The following is a 14600-nucleotide window of genomic DNA, read 5'->3' as shown; positions in this document are numbered from 1 at the left end:
AGACAAATATGTTCTGGATCAGCTGTACCTCACTGTGCCAATAGTTAACAATAGTATATTGTGCACATAACATTCTGTTAAAAAAGTAGATCTCATGCTATCTGTGCAAGGGAAAAAAAAAGGGAAAAAACACCGATCACATCTCAATGCAGTGGATTTTTTAAGGAATCCTGAAATGTTCCACAATTCTATCTCCTTTCTTGACTCAGCCAACAGAGTGAACAATGGAAGACACAGATCTGTGGTGTCCCACGGTCCCTGGAGTGGCGTGAGGACATTTAAGATGCATGTGGCTCAAGTCCAATGTCGTCCTGAATGGCCTGGTCAGAAGGCTTCTTCCCGTCTCCCGTACTGCTTGGGTAGAGGCCCGTTCCCAGGACGACTCTGGTTATTCACGCTGACGAGAGTGGCTCCCAGCCAGCCTGCGACATTCCAGAAACATCTTCTCAAAATGCAAATTGAAAAGGAGTTTGGGGAGGGGCCGTCAGGCAGCCACAGGATTGGAAGGTAACTCCAGCCCCCTCAGGCCATTCTCAGCTTCCTCTTCAGCCCCTTGCATGTCCCGTGGCGTGGAGAAAGGGACACCATAAATCTCAAAGCTGGAGCCAGGGGGCCAGGCCTCCAGATGTCTGGGACCGGCGAGTCGGGGCCACCCCTCAACAAGACGATCGAGAACACAGGGTGATAGGTCCCAGTGAGCACCTTTGGTGTCGGGTGTAGGGTGCCTTGGTATGGGGCACGGAGCCTGGCGCTGTGTGAGGGGTAGGCACATGAAGCCAGCATACACACGGCCTACTTTGGAAAATACACAAATTCACAGTTTGCAATGCATTTGTGGAGTACCTGCTTTCTTTGTGACAGCCTTTGTACACACAGTGCCTGTTACGATCACAATAAACCCTTGGAGTATTCATATCCCCATTAGGGAAACCCAAAGCTCAGAACATTCTGGAACATGCGCATGGTCCCTGGACTGGGCAGTGCTGGTCCCTCCCTCCGACTCCAGGATGCCAGGCTGTTTCTGTCATTCCTTGTGCAGCCAGTGGTTCTCAACGGGAAGGGGAATCCTGCCCCCACCAGGGGACATTCGGTGATATCTGGAGACATTTTTGATTGTCACGGTTCGGGGCGCTCCTGGCGTCTCGTGGGTCAAGGCCAGGGCAGCTGCTGATCCTCCTACAAGGCACAAGACAGCCCCCACCACAGAGAAGGACCGGCCCTAATCGTTGGTGGCGCGGAGTTGAGAAACCACTTTGCAGCTTCATCTCTGCTTAGCAGCCGTCCCTAAAAGCTGAGGGCTGATGAGCGGCATTTAGAAAGGAAGAGGTGGGTAAAAGCCTTTCTAAGAGCCAGCAGCAATTCCCGGGAAGCCCTGTCCCGGCAGGGTTACCCAGCAACACTCAGCACAGCTGTTTCTGACATCGCCCGAGAGGCCTCACAGTGTGCCCAGCATGGCTTGGCCGAGACCAGCGGCGGGGCCGGAGCGGATCTGGGGAGTGGAGTGGGGTCCTCCTTACAGGGCTTCTGTGAGCATCCATCAGCGAGTCACTGTTGTGGCAGGTTGAATAGTGACCCCCAAAAAGTTAAGTCCACATTCCAACCCTTGGAAGCTGCAAATGTGACCTTCTTTGGGGAAAGGGTCTTTGTAGACGGGACTAAGTTAAGGATCTTGAGATGAGATCATCCTGGATCACCTGCCTGGGCTCGAAACCCACTGACCAGTATAAGAGATGGAGAGGAAAACACAGACACAAAGGGAAGGCCTGGTGATGGTGGAAGCAGAGACGGGAGCCATGCGGCCACAAGCCCGGGAACGCCTGGGGCCCGCAGAAGCTGGGAGAGGCAGGAAGCACCCTCCCCTGGAGCCTCCGGAGGGAACGTGGCCCTGTGACACCTCGATTTCAGACTTCCAGCCTCCAGAACTGGGAGAGAATAAAGTCCTGTTGTTCTAGGCACGCAGTTTGAGGGAAGTTGTTATGACAGCCCCAGAAAACTAACAAAACAGTCTTTGCCCTTTGGCTTCAGGTCCTTAAAAGGAAGCTGCCCAGGGTAGCATAAACTTAGAAACGCAAAAGAGAATTTTAGTCTAGGATCTCAGATCCCTGGGCGTTCTCAAGCACCAAGCTTGTGGTCTGAGCATTTTCCCAGAATGATCCCTGGACAGCAGCTGGAAGAAACCAGGGGTCTCTCTCATATACGCCAAGAAGGGCAGCCCACGCTTGGTATAGGAACATCTTCCTGTGGAGTTGAAAGAGATTGTTACCTTATGAACAAAAGGGTTGTTTTATGAAGCGCACCCCCTGCTCGTTCAGATAATGGTCATGGTGACAACGTGATGAAGATAGACCCTTCACTTTAGATTGTGCACAATGATTCCTGCCATGTCTGCCACATTTTGGCTTTTCCAGAGTACCTCCACAGCCTTCCACTGTCAGGCAGGGCGGGGCCCGGCCATCCCCACTCCACAGATGGGGAGAGTGAGGCCTGGGGACCAGGTCAGTCCCTTGGGACTTTTCACGCTGCAGGAACCAGGAGGCCCAACTCTAAGTGCTTCAAAGAAAGTGGCTCCGGCAGCCGGAAGCACAGAGCAGAGCGTGGGAGGGCGGTCACTCTGTGTTCCCTTTCTGTTTCCTCGTGGTCCCCCCAGTTTTGTCCTGCCCTGCTTCTCAGCCTCCTCCAGGAGCTATGACTTCCCTCCCAGGGCACAAGAGGGCATTCAGGTCTTGGCGCTTCTGTTCTCACAGCCAGGATGCAGAGCCGGCCTCCCGGGTGTGAAACCCATGTGGTCACACACGGCCCCTGCTTAGAGGGCCCCAGCCTGTGTTTAATGCTCTGTTTGTTGCTGTCTTGAAATTCTTAGTCATTTGACTTTGAACTCGTGTTTGTAACTAAAGTCCAATGTGACAGCGGAGCTAGTGTGTGACAAGGGAGATGTGAGCAGTGTGGATGTCCACCCCATCCTGGGTTGTCCCATTCTCGTATAGCGTTTATGATGCCCATGAGCACGGAATTCTGGGGGACCCACGATGATGCAAGACTCAACGAGAGTTCAGGGTAAATGTGCTACGTCTGCAGACAAGTAAGCATGGCACAGCCCCAGAGCCCATGCTTTCCATTTAAGCCAGAACTCTCTTCAAATGCAAAACGATGGCAATGGTGTGCAAAGAACATGAACAACAAGGATCTGTGGTCTCCTTGGGCTGCCATAGCGAAATACCACAGACGGGGCAGCTTAAACCACAGAAATGTACTGTCTCCCAGTCCTGGAGGCTGGACAGCCAAGACCCAGGTGTCGCGGGGCTGGTTCCTCCTGAGGCCTCTCTCCTTGGCGTGTAGATGGCCGTCTCCTCTCTGTGTCCTTGCATGGTCATCCCTTTGTGCGTGTGTGTGTCCTCATCTCCTCTTCTTATGAGGACCCCAGGGACTTCATTTTACCTTCATGGCCTCTTTAAAGACCCCATCTCCAAATGCAGTCACATTGCATCAGTCTTCACCATATGAATTTTGGGGACACACTCAGTGCATGACAGAATCCCATCAATATATTTCTTACTCATGTGGCTTCTCTGTATCACTCAACCATTTATGCTGGAAATGATGACACAGAAGGAAAAGGAGACACCAGTGAACCCAGACTTTTCCCTCGCAATCCTTCTCTACCCACCGGGAAGCTGAAGGCAGGCATTGGTGGAATGTGCACACATCAAGCAGTAATATAAAAACAGTTGAGTTAGTTTTGTTCTGTAAGAACAAAATAAAAACGTTAAATTAAATTAAAAAATTTTTTAAAGAGAACAAAATACACCTGCAGGCGTGAACTACGAAATACAAAATGTGTTATTTCTGTGATTCCACACACAAGTTAAACGCTCTCCTATTTACATCTAAAACTGGCATGCAATATAAAGGCAAACAACAAAATTAATGCCAGTAATTTAAATTCGAATTTTTTCTTTACTTAGAACAACGTTAAATTGCAAATAAAAAAATACCATAAGTCAAGACAGACATGATGGAAATAAGGGAAAAGCTTTATATTTTAGTATCTTTAATGACACTTTATTCCTGTTTTTTTAATCGAGATGATAACATTGGTTTATAACACTATATAAATTATTCCTGCTTTTGAACAAGAGGCCCTGTATTTTCATTTTGTACTGGACAAAATTATGTAGCTCATTTTTCAGTGTCCAAAGGATGTCTCTTCCCATCCATTCAACAAAATTCCTGTCTCCATCCCGACTGGATCATCTCCCCACCAATTGCTACAGCAGAAAGGAAGCCTCAGTGCTGATTAGCATATGCCCATCACTGACCAATCACAATGCTGGTTGATTATCACATGCCCATCGCTGACCAATCACAGTGCTGGCTGATTATCACACGCTCACCACTGGCCAATCACAGTGGCAGATGAGTATCACGCCCCCATCACTAACCAATCACAGCGGTGGCTGATTATCACATCCCCATCACAGTGGCAGCTGATTATCACATGCTTATCACTGACCAATCACAGTGGCAATCCCCATCAGAGCCCATCCCAAGCTGGGGGCAGGGTCTGTTCCATCCAACCCCAGGTCTACCCCTTAGAGCAGTGGCTTCCCGAAGAAAGTCTGGTTGCAGTTAGGAAAAGGGAATAGATGCTGAGCAGGCAGCCCATGAACGTCCACTGTGTAGGCTTTCCTAGGACCTTTGGGCTGCCTTGGAGAATTTACCGCAACTTTAATTAGTTACACACCCAGTCGCATGTTTAATATCTGTCTTCCCAGGGAGACTCTGGCAGGGACTTGCTGACCTGGATCACAGGTGAACAGGAAACGTTCCATCTCTGCTTCCAGAACACGGAATGAATGACAGAGGTTAAGACACTCCTTCAAGGTCACACCAAGGGCTAAAACCTACACCTCCATGTAGCCTACCATGTTTTCTTTCTGACCACCCTCCCTGCATGGGTCGCTGTTCAGGAGAGGAGCTGTAGGGAGCCCCAGGACACTGACTGCCCATTGACCTCGCTCTGTTGACTCGCCATAATGGACTAGTGGCACCTGGTTGTAAGACTTTAGTCAATCCTACTTTTTCCTTGTAGATGATTCTACCAGTCAGCCTTATTCTCATTCCAAATAAGTGTGTCGCTCCTCCATAGTGATGGCATCAACGTATCTGACTTGGCCGGGAGGGGGGCCATATACACAGAGGTGGGGTTGTAACTCCCCCTGGCAGGCGCTGTGAAGCCCTATTAAAGCTTACTTGGTAGCAGAAGTCCCGCCAGAGCTGTTGCAGAATAACAGGCCGATATATTGGATAAGCACGAATAATTAAGCCCTCGATTAATGCTGCCTCAGAAATTAGTCAATAATGATCAAAAATTACTCATTTGCCAGCTAATGGGCCAGCGCAAAGGGGGAAGGGAGCTGATTTCCAGCAAATTGCTCATTAACCAGCATGAAAGGTGGGGGTGTGCGGGCCCCCTTGATTCCCGGCCAGGATTAGCATCTGCAGGTGCACGGAGGTGTTGGGAGGGTCGGCTCCCCATGCCGCCCCGCTCGTGTTCCCGGCATCCTCTGGTCACCTCAAGGGGCCTTCAGTGAGCAGCTGCTGCTGGCTGGGGTGGGCATTTTGCACTCCACGTATGGGCTGCCTGGGGACGTTCCTGCTGGGTTATGTAATCCAGACCCTGGGGAGGAAAGGCTGTCCCTGACTCTGCGGCTTGGCGCCCAGCACAGAGCCCTGCACAGATGTGCTGAGGCAGCTGCTGGCCACAGGGTACATATGGCTTCTGGCTATTCTGCAGGCAGAGCAGATAACCAAGAGCTTGGTTTGGTTAAATACAAATTAATATGAATGAAACTCTCAGGTGTGTATGTCTAAACCTCTAGGAACATGGGGCCATCATAAAGGTGCGGGAGATCCTGGTGGTGTTGTGGCGTGGGTACCACTGTGCGCTCCAGAACAGAGAGAACCAGGCTTGAATCCAGGACTACTATTTGTCAGGTGGGGAGACTGAGGCTCAGGAACCGGGTCACGGGATAACATCTCACTCACCTGTGGGCTCTCCACTCCCATGAGGCTGTTTTCGGAATTCTGTCTGCAATCTCTAAGGGGCCAATCCACCCCACTTCCTTCCTTCCACTACATCCAGAAGGAAAGGGTGGTGACTCCAAAACATTGAAAATTCTTCTCAACACCCCACCATCAAGAGTTGGAGCCCTGTTCCCATCCCTTGAGTAAGGGTCATCTTAATGACTTGCTCTTAACGAACAGAATGTGGCAAATGTGGGGTTGCCTGACTTCTGAGGCCAGAAGGATAGATCTTCAGGGGCGACCAAGCTCCTGCATCTCCCCGTCTCTCTCGGAATCCAGCCGCCATGCTGGGGGGAAGCCCAGGCCACATGGAGAAAGATGGAGTTCTAGCCAACAGCCAGCATCAAACGCCATCCGTGCGAGGGAAGAAACCTCTGATAAAACCCAGCACAACCACCAGCTGGCTGCAACCACATGACCCCCAGTCGCACCTGGAAGGGAAAATCAGTGATGCTGTTTGAAGGTACTACATTTCGGGGGTGGTTCTTACCCAGTAACAGATTACTAGAACACAGAACAAGCTTCTGTCGCGAGGTTCAAGATCCTGCAGGCCTTGGAGGTGGAGAGCAGACAAGTAAAAAGGGGGCCACCACTTGCTGTCTTCTCCGTGGCTCTTACGGGGTGACTGCTGATGTGGACGAAGCATGCAATGGCTGCCCTCTGAGTTCCCTCTTAATCCCATGACAGCGCTTCATAGCACCATGTCAACACGTGACGTTAAAATTTTGTTGAAAATGTTGTCACGTTAAAAAAACGTGTTTGCCGCCCAACTCGCCTGTGGGCAGGGGCTGCCCGGTGATGGTCTCCCGGCAGAACAGAGCACCTTCCCAGCACGTTCTCCTCCACTTTTTATACTCACACCAGGAAGCCAAGGCAAAGTCTTCTCTCCAAGCTTCCGCTGGTCATGGTGCCCAAATGCGGCAGCAACGTTCAAATCCTGTAATTGCCGCCCCGCTCCTCGCTTCCGGGGGAGTCGTGCGTCTGCAGACAGAAACTGTCAAGATGTCTCCTTGGAATTCGTCCTCCACCGACACAGCCCGACTTCCATTCTCCTCGGGGTTGCTGCAGATTGTTCACGGAAGCTCAGGCCATTGTTTCCGATCAATGGGGACCCGGGACATGATCGTTTCCCCGATTACTGTTCTATCCCCCACCCGCTTTGGTGTCACTTTCATTTTCTTGTAATTTCCTGATCCTTCCCTGTTCCTTCACCAAAAGAAAACATTCCGGATGCTTTTAGGTGCTGCTCTCCTGTATTTGAAGCTGTGGGCGTATTCCTTCTGGGGTCCACCCTGCTGGGAGAACACTTGTGTTTCCTCCACTGTCCCAAGAGCCCTAAGCGACCGGATCCTATAGACCGTGAAGAGGCAGTGTCTCCCACCCCGTGCCCACCCTCACCTGCTGAATTAGGCTGAAAACCTTTCCTCTTGGAAGCGGGCATCCTTTGACCAGGGGTTCCACCATGCACCCAACTTATAGGTACAGAGTTTCTCAGCCCAAAGTGGGGCCACCGCAGAGCCAGGCTCTCCCCATCCAGAGCCGGGTCCACCTTGGCTCTTGTGATGGCCAGTCAGCCATCGCCAAGGAAAACTGCCCTGCATACAATCGTGAAGGGTAGGTATTTCCTGGGGACACTCACCTGCTCCTTTTTATGGTGTCTTCCTGAGCCCCTCTCTCCTCACTTCCCCCTCTGCTGCCTGATGGCCCCCAGAAGGGTCCCTCATTGCGCCATTTCATCTGGTCTGATGTCCCGCTAGGCACGTGTATTCGTTTTCTGTGGCTGGTGTAACAAAGAACCACAAACTGGGTGGTTTAACAACATCAGAAACATATTCTCTCACCAGAACTCTGGCCAGAGTCCCAAATAAGGTGTCAGCAGGGCTGCGCTCCTGCTGGCGGCTCCAGGGGTGAATCCGTCCTCGCCTCTTCCAGCTTCTGGCGGTTGCCGGCGACCCTTGGCGGTCCCTGGCTGGTAGACGGAGCTCTCCAATCTCTGCCTCTGTCTTCACGTCACCGTCCCCACCGTGGCTCTGTGTCTTCTCCAGTTATTATAAGGACACCCATCCCTGGATTTAGGACCCACCATAAGTCCAGGGCGATCCCATCTTGAGACCCTGAAGTTAATTTCATCTGCAAAAATCCTATTTCCAAATAAGGTCATCGTTCCCAAGTATGGGGGTTAGGATTTAGACATATTTGGGGTGGGGGCCCCATTTAACCCTCTACAACATGCTTTGTACTTTCACACTATCCCTCTTTCTTTTCCCATTCTACTCTTTGATGGAGAATTTATGAACTAATTCTTACGAGGGTATGAATTCTTGATCATTTCTTTAACAGAAGGGAGGTTAACATGCTGACTGCTTTACCGAAAAAATTTAAGCCAATTGAAAAACACGTATTAATCTTCGATATGCTTGTTTCAGGCACGTAGGTCCAATCGTGCCTGGATTTGATGGAGGCAGCCCTCTTGGTGATGTAGACACAGCCTGGTTCTCTGGTGCTTATAATCTCCTGGAAAAGAAGGACTCACACGGAGCCACACTTATAAGAATCCGCTGCCTTGTATTTACTGAGCGTCCTGCTGTGTCAGACTCCGGGAAGACCTTAGGGATTCAGAAAAGAAGAGTGGAGAGAAAGATGGAGTATTTCTGCCTTTAAAGATGGAGGAAGATCCCAGGAGGCGAGAAATGGGGCAGCCTCCAGAAGCTGGAAAAGGCTGGAAATACATTTTCCCCAAGAGCCTCCAGAAGGAACACAGCCCTGGCAATTTAAGCCCAGCCAGACCCCGGTCAGACTTCTGAGCTGCTCCAGAGCTGCAAGATATAAATCTGTGTCGTCTGAAGCCACTAAATTTGCAGCAATTTGTAACAGCAGCCGTAGGGAACCAGTGCAGCCTGTGACTGGATTTGGGAAGTATGTGATGGAGCCCAGAGCTGCAGTGTGACACCTCCCAAAGATGGACACGAGATGCGTGGGCCCCGCAGCTCCTCACGTCGGGGAGAGGGTGAGAACGCCTTCATCTGCATGAAGGGTATTAGCTGTGGGAAGCTTGTTGGACAGACACACAAAGTCCTTGCTGTTTCTGCGGGGGAGTTCAGATAGGAGTAAAAGGTGTGTCTGGAAGCTGAGAAGCGAAGGAGAGGACCGTGCCAGTGATAAAGCTGTGGGCTCCCGGTTCCAAACCTCAGTTCCACGGCCCGCCCTGTGAAGCCGGGGCTGGGATGCTGCAAACCACGCCAGCTGTTCCCCGGGGGGCTCCGCCGGGAGTGGACGCCGGAGGAGGCTGCAGGGCTGGAGGTGGAGGGACGGGTCCTTCCTGTCTGCTCCCTGTTTCTGGGAGCATCCCCAGTGACACTTCTTCACTGTAGCAGTGGCTGTTCCTTCTCACACCGCAGTTGATGCAGTCTGCATACTTCCATTACTTGCAGAATCAGTGACACTGTCCCCCTCAGAGACACCCACCCCATTGGCTGGCCGGTGTCTCCTCCCCAGAGGTCAGACGTTGAGCGCCGTGGGGTCTCCCTTCCCGGCTTCCACGTTATCATCCCTCCAACCCCTTCTCTTTAGGAGGTAGCTGCTGCCTACAGTTCTACCCCGTGATGCCTTGGGGTTCTCACAGGACCTTTATAAACAAGGTGCCAATAACTTTATACCCAGATGGCAATCCTGCTACATTCTTCTTTATTAAATTGTCTCTGCTAAAACAGCTGTGTGGTTTCTGTCTCCTGACGGGACCACTGGCTGTGCGCTAAGTATTGTAACAGGGTCACAGGCTGCGTGTTCGGGGAAGAACCGTGGAGGAAGCAATGCATTGTCTGGGGCTCCCCAGAGGAGGGGGTTTCAGGACACGGGGGGAAGGGAGCGCTGTGTGAGGTGGGCACTTCATCGTGGCGTCCCTGGATGCCGAACACGCGGGTCGTCCGTCAGACTGGCGCTGCCCCTCTCTATCAAGGTTGCCGTGGACGTGGCCCAGTGGGGCTCGCTGCAGAGGTAACCCTGTCCTGCCACTGATGAAGCAAAGCAGGAGGGACCACATGTGAAGGAGACAACAGCCCAGACCCAGGTGTCCAGGGCATGGAGGGCCACCCGTCATTTCCAGTGTCCCCAAACACCACGGTGGCCCTCTGATCTCAGATTCCCTCCCTCCCCTGCCCTGGGGACACCTTCAGGTGCTGACTGGCAGAGATGGGCGAGGCACAAAGCTTAGCAAACAGGGTTGTTCTGAAAGGCTGAGGCCTAACACGCCCTTGGAAATGTTCTTCGTGTTCCTTAAGAAAACGCAGAATTTCCAAGAAGGCTTTTCTCCGGGAAAGAGCACTGATGCCGACAAATTCTAAGTCTTTGCTGAAGCCGCCTGCCGGCATTTTCTCTTGAACCCCTGAACTGGCACCGTCAGTACCTGCGCCCCCGCCTCCCTCCCGGGGTGAGCAGACATCAGCTCATCTCTACGGCTTCGCGGACGCCGTCTGGGGAACGGGGGCCACTCGTTGAGCTGACTGGGGAGAGCTTCAGATGGTGTTTTCTGCTTTCCGCTGGTCCCTGGAAGCCTGAGCTTATGCAACATGTTCTTTTTGGGTGGAAAAAAGACAGATCCTCATTGATCACTGAGTCAGAGTGGCAGAACAGATAAAATTGTGAAATATAGCATTTCTCACATTTTTATCTGTGCCGTGTGGCCACTTCTCCCTTCTTGTCCTTGTTGTTTAGTTTTCCTGTTGTGATAAACAGCACACACGTTGTCTTCCCTGGTCTACCTCTAGAAACGGTTTCGGGTTTGCCGCGTGTGTGGCTCTCTTGTACGGAGGCTGTACCTCGACTGACGTGTTTATCTCCCTTTCCTCATCACGTCCTGTTTCAGTGTCCTAGGGCGACTGTAACGCATGCCCACAAACTGAGTGGCTTCAGATGACAGAAATTGATCCTCTCTCAGTTCTGGAGACCAGGAGTCTGAAATCCAGGTGTCAGCAGGGTGGGGTCTTTCTGGAGGCTGAGGGAGAATCGTTCCAGTGTTCTCTCCCAGGGTCTGGTGACAGCCAGCCAGCCGTGGCATCCCTTGGCTTGTAGACACATCCTTCCAAAGCCTGCCTCCATCTTCACAGGGCCTTCTCCTCTCATAAGGACACTCGTCATTGGATTTAGGGCCGACCCTCATCCAGATGGATACAGGTCATTATACATCCGCCCATACCGCCAAGAGTGAACCCCGAGGTCAGCTGTGGACTCCGGGTGATGACGTGTCACTGTAGGTTCATGGCTTATAACAAACACAGCCCTCCGGCGAGGGGTGTGGGCTGCGGGAGAGGCTGGTTGGGGAGGGGACGATAGAGGGTATGTGGGATGTGAGAATTCTCTGTACGTTCTGCTCCTGTTTGCTGTGAACCTACAACTGCTTTTTAAAAAGGATGACATCGATAAAATTTTTTAAAACACAGGATGCACAGTCAAATGTGAATTTCAGACAATAATTTTTTAGTGTAAATCAATCACAAGCCATATTTGGGGCCTGATTACCCTAAACCTTTATTCGCTGGCGAGCGCACTCTGGAGAGAGATGTGAGAAGAGGCAGCCGGCTCAGAGGACTGTTACTGCTGCCTGTTGGACCAGAGGCTGGAGGGGTGGGGCTTCCCCTCTCTAGGGAGGGATGTCACTCCCCACCTTGCCACCTGCTTCTCTTCCCAGACCAAGTCACAACTCTCTGTCCCTAAAAGGACGAGGCCAGAGCTCTGGGCCTTAGTTTGACACGGTCTCAGCGATGGGCAGGTCTGCTGTTTCCCACTCCAGGGACCCAGTCACATCCTCAGTGGATGTGGACAGTGTCCCCAGGCCTTGTGCAGGCATCGCCCATCTAGCTACAGGGAGCAATCTCGTGGGACTGGTTTCCTGGAAGCACTGCCCGAAATTGCAGCATTTCATCAGCCCTTCTGGCACCTGCCCATGTGCTCCGGGGATCCCTTTCCTGGCACGGAGCAGTTGGCCTTGAGCATTGTGCTGACAATTTAGAACAGACGTTTTTAGAATCCCATGATCTAGTGGCTTTCAGATCCAGCCTTTAAAAATCCTGCGTCGTATCCCGAGGTTTGCATGCGGGGCTCTGAGTACCACACTTGCCTGGCTGCTGTGACAGTGGACAGTGGCCGGCCGGCTTCCCGAGTGACTGCACCCTTTTGCTTGTCATCACCTGAAGGAGCAACGGGACCGACCACCGAGTGAGTGTTGAAAGCATGGCAAGCCTCTGGCTTGCAGCACAACTGGAACAATAAATGTGGGCGCAGGGATGGCAGACGGCTGCGGCTCCACCCCTGCCCCCGGCCCCCATTCGCCAGCCTCCGAGCCCCGTCCTCGGTTGCATCCTAAGGCCACGTGCCAAGCTCGCCGTGCTGCACCGCAGTGACAGGAAAGCGTACCTGGGAAGACCATGTTCAGCTGGACCTGCTCTTCGCGTGCACATGGCACGCTCCTGCTGTCGAAAGTCGGCTTCTAGTTAAAAGTCACCGGTTTTCCTCCTGTTTCAAAGACAGATGGTGGGAATGATGCTTTAAGGAAAACCCATAAAGGGGAAAAGCAACCCAAATAGGCAATTCACAGAAAGGAAGATGCACATGACGCACACGCTAGGGTATGGCTGCTCAGATCCACCGGTGATCAGAGAAACGCAAATTAAAACGTGGCAATTCCCTATACACCTCTCAGAGTTGTAGAAGTCAGAGGGTTTGGCTAACGCCGAGCGCCGGTGACATGGTGAGGAGGCAGGAGCCCCCCCAAGACCACCGTGAGGGGCGGATCCAGAACGTGCCAGCCTGGAAAGGGCAGAACCGTGTGGGTCGGCGATCCAGCCATCAGGCTCATGAAGGCTGCCCCGGAGAGACTCTCCCTGCTCCTCCCCGGCAGGACACGTGCCCAGGATGCAGTGGGCACAGTTTGCAGAGGTGAGGGCGTGGGGCAGCCTGGCAGCCCGCAGTCGGCCGCTGGGTCAGTGAAACATCGTGAAACAGCAAACGGGACTACACAGGACCCTCGCTCCATGGGATGGGTGTGCACACAGCAACGTGGGGACAGTTCGAAACAACAGTGAGGGCCACCTCACACCCATTAGGACGACCTCTATCCAAAAGACAAGAAACGACAAGTGTTGGCCAGGATGTGAAGAAATTGGAACCTGGTTCACTGTCAGTGGGAATGTAAAATGACACAGCCACTGTGGAAAACAGTACGGCGGGTCCTCGAAAAATTAAAAATAGAACTGTCATATGATCCAGCCATTCCACCTCTGGGTACACACACAAAAGAACTGAAAGCAGGGTCTCAAAGAGATATTTGTACGCTTACGTTGAGAGCAGCATTATTCACAATAGCCAGAACATGGAAACAATCCAAGTGCCCATCAATGGATGAATGGATAAAAAAATGTGGTCTAACCACACAATGGAATATTACTCAGGCTTAAAAGGGAAGGAAATTCTGACACATGTGATAACATGGATGGAGCTTGAGGACATTATGCTGAGTGAAATAAGCCAGCCACAGAAGGACAAATACAGTGTGATTCCACCTACAGGAGGTCCCTAGAGTTGTCAAATTCATAGTGACAGAAAGCATAACAGTGGGTGCCAAGGGCTGGAGAAAGAGGGAAACGGGGAGTTGACGTTTAATGGGACAGAGATGAAAAAAATTTATGGAAATGGATGGTGATGAGAGTTGCACAACAATGTGAATGTACTTAATGCCACGGATGGTAAATTTTATCTCGTGTGTATTTTACCGTGATTTTTTTTTTTTAAACCACCACCACCACCAACAAAAACAGCATCGAGGGGAAAAAGCTTGAAAGAGAACAGGATCCAGTGCACAAAAGCATTCCCGTCAATTGCAAGTACTCACTTACTGGAAACAGTGCTCCGGGTCCTGTACAGTGGCACACGCGTCACACACGTGTCACACGCATGTGGCAAACATACGAGTTGGTATGAACACGAGGATGGACGTGGACAGCAGGGGCCCTGGACTGAGTATAGAGAAGGGTCATTAACACGGCCCTCTGCACCCCAGGGCCCCCAAGATAAAGGAAAAATGAAGGACCATCCCAGCCGGGTGAAAGGTTGGGAGGGACGGGAATGACTCCAGGGTGCAGCCTCTGCTCGTCTTGCCACATCCAGGTCTCTTGGCCAAGAGAAAACGGTGACGGCAGAACTAAACTGTGGCCTCTGAAGCCCACCCACTTGGGGGAGGATGATCTGGTGGACCGGTCTACCGGTTCAAATGTAATCTCATCCAGAAGCGCCCTCATAGACACGCCCAGGATCACGTTTGACTGAATATCTGGGCCCGCCCCCGGCCCCGTCGAGTTGACACAAAAAATTGACCACTCACGTAGTGACCTCGTGGACCACAGAGCTGGGAAGAAATGCCCACAATCGACACTCTGGAGCCAGCACCGCAGCACGGGCCCTTCCCTGCGTTCTCACACCAGCTTCCAGCCCTCTCTGCCTTTCCCAGGCCCTGTGCATTCTTGAGC

At 52.0% G+C, this 14600-nt stretch overlaps 1 long non-coding RNA gene across 1 annotated transcript; it reads right to left on the bottom strand.

Annotated features, from left to right (window-relative positions):
• Positions 1-9751: 9751 nt before the first annotated feature.
• On the bottom strand, positions 9752-14600 carry LOC106781477 (uncharacterized). The gene is made up of 4 exons (XR_001378076.3): positions 14456-14600; positions 13971-14090; positions 12493-12591; positions 9752-12266 (listed from the first exon to the last, which is right to left on the bottom strand). It is a non-coding gene; the product is annotated as an uncharacterized lncRNA (long non-coding RNA).

The sequence above is a fragment of the Equus caballus genome, chromosome 12 (assembly GCF_041296265.1).
Source record: "Equus caballus isolate H_3958 breed thoroughbred chromosome 12, TB-T2T, whole genome shotgun sequence".
NCBI lineage: Eukaryota > Metazoa > Chordata > Mammalia > Perissodactyla > Equidae > Equus > Equus caballus.
The sequence above is the reverse complement of the archived record's forward strand: the minus strand, read 5'-3'. Positions and strand labels throughout refer to the sequence as shown.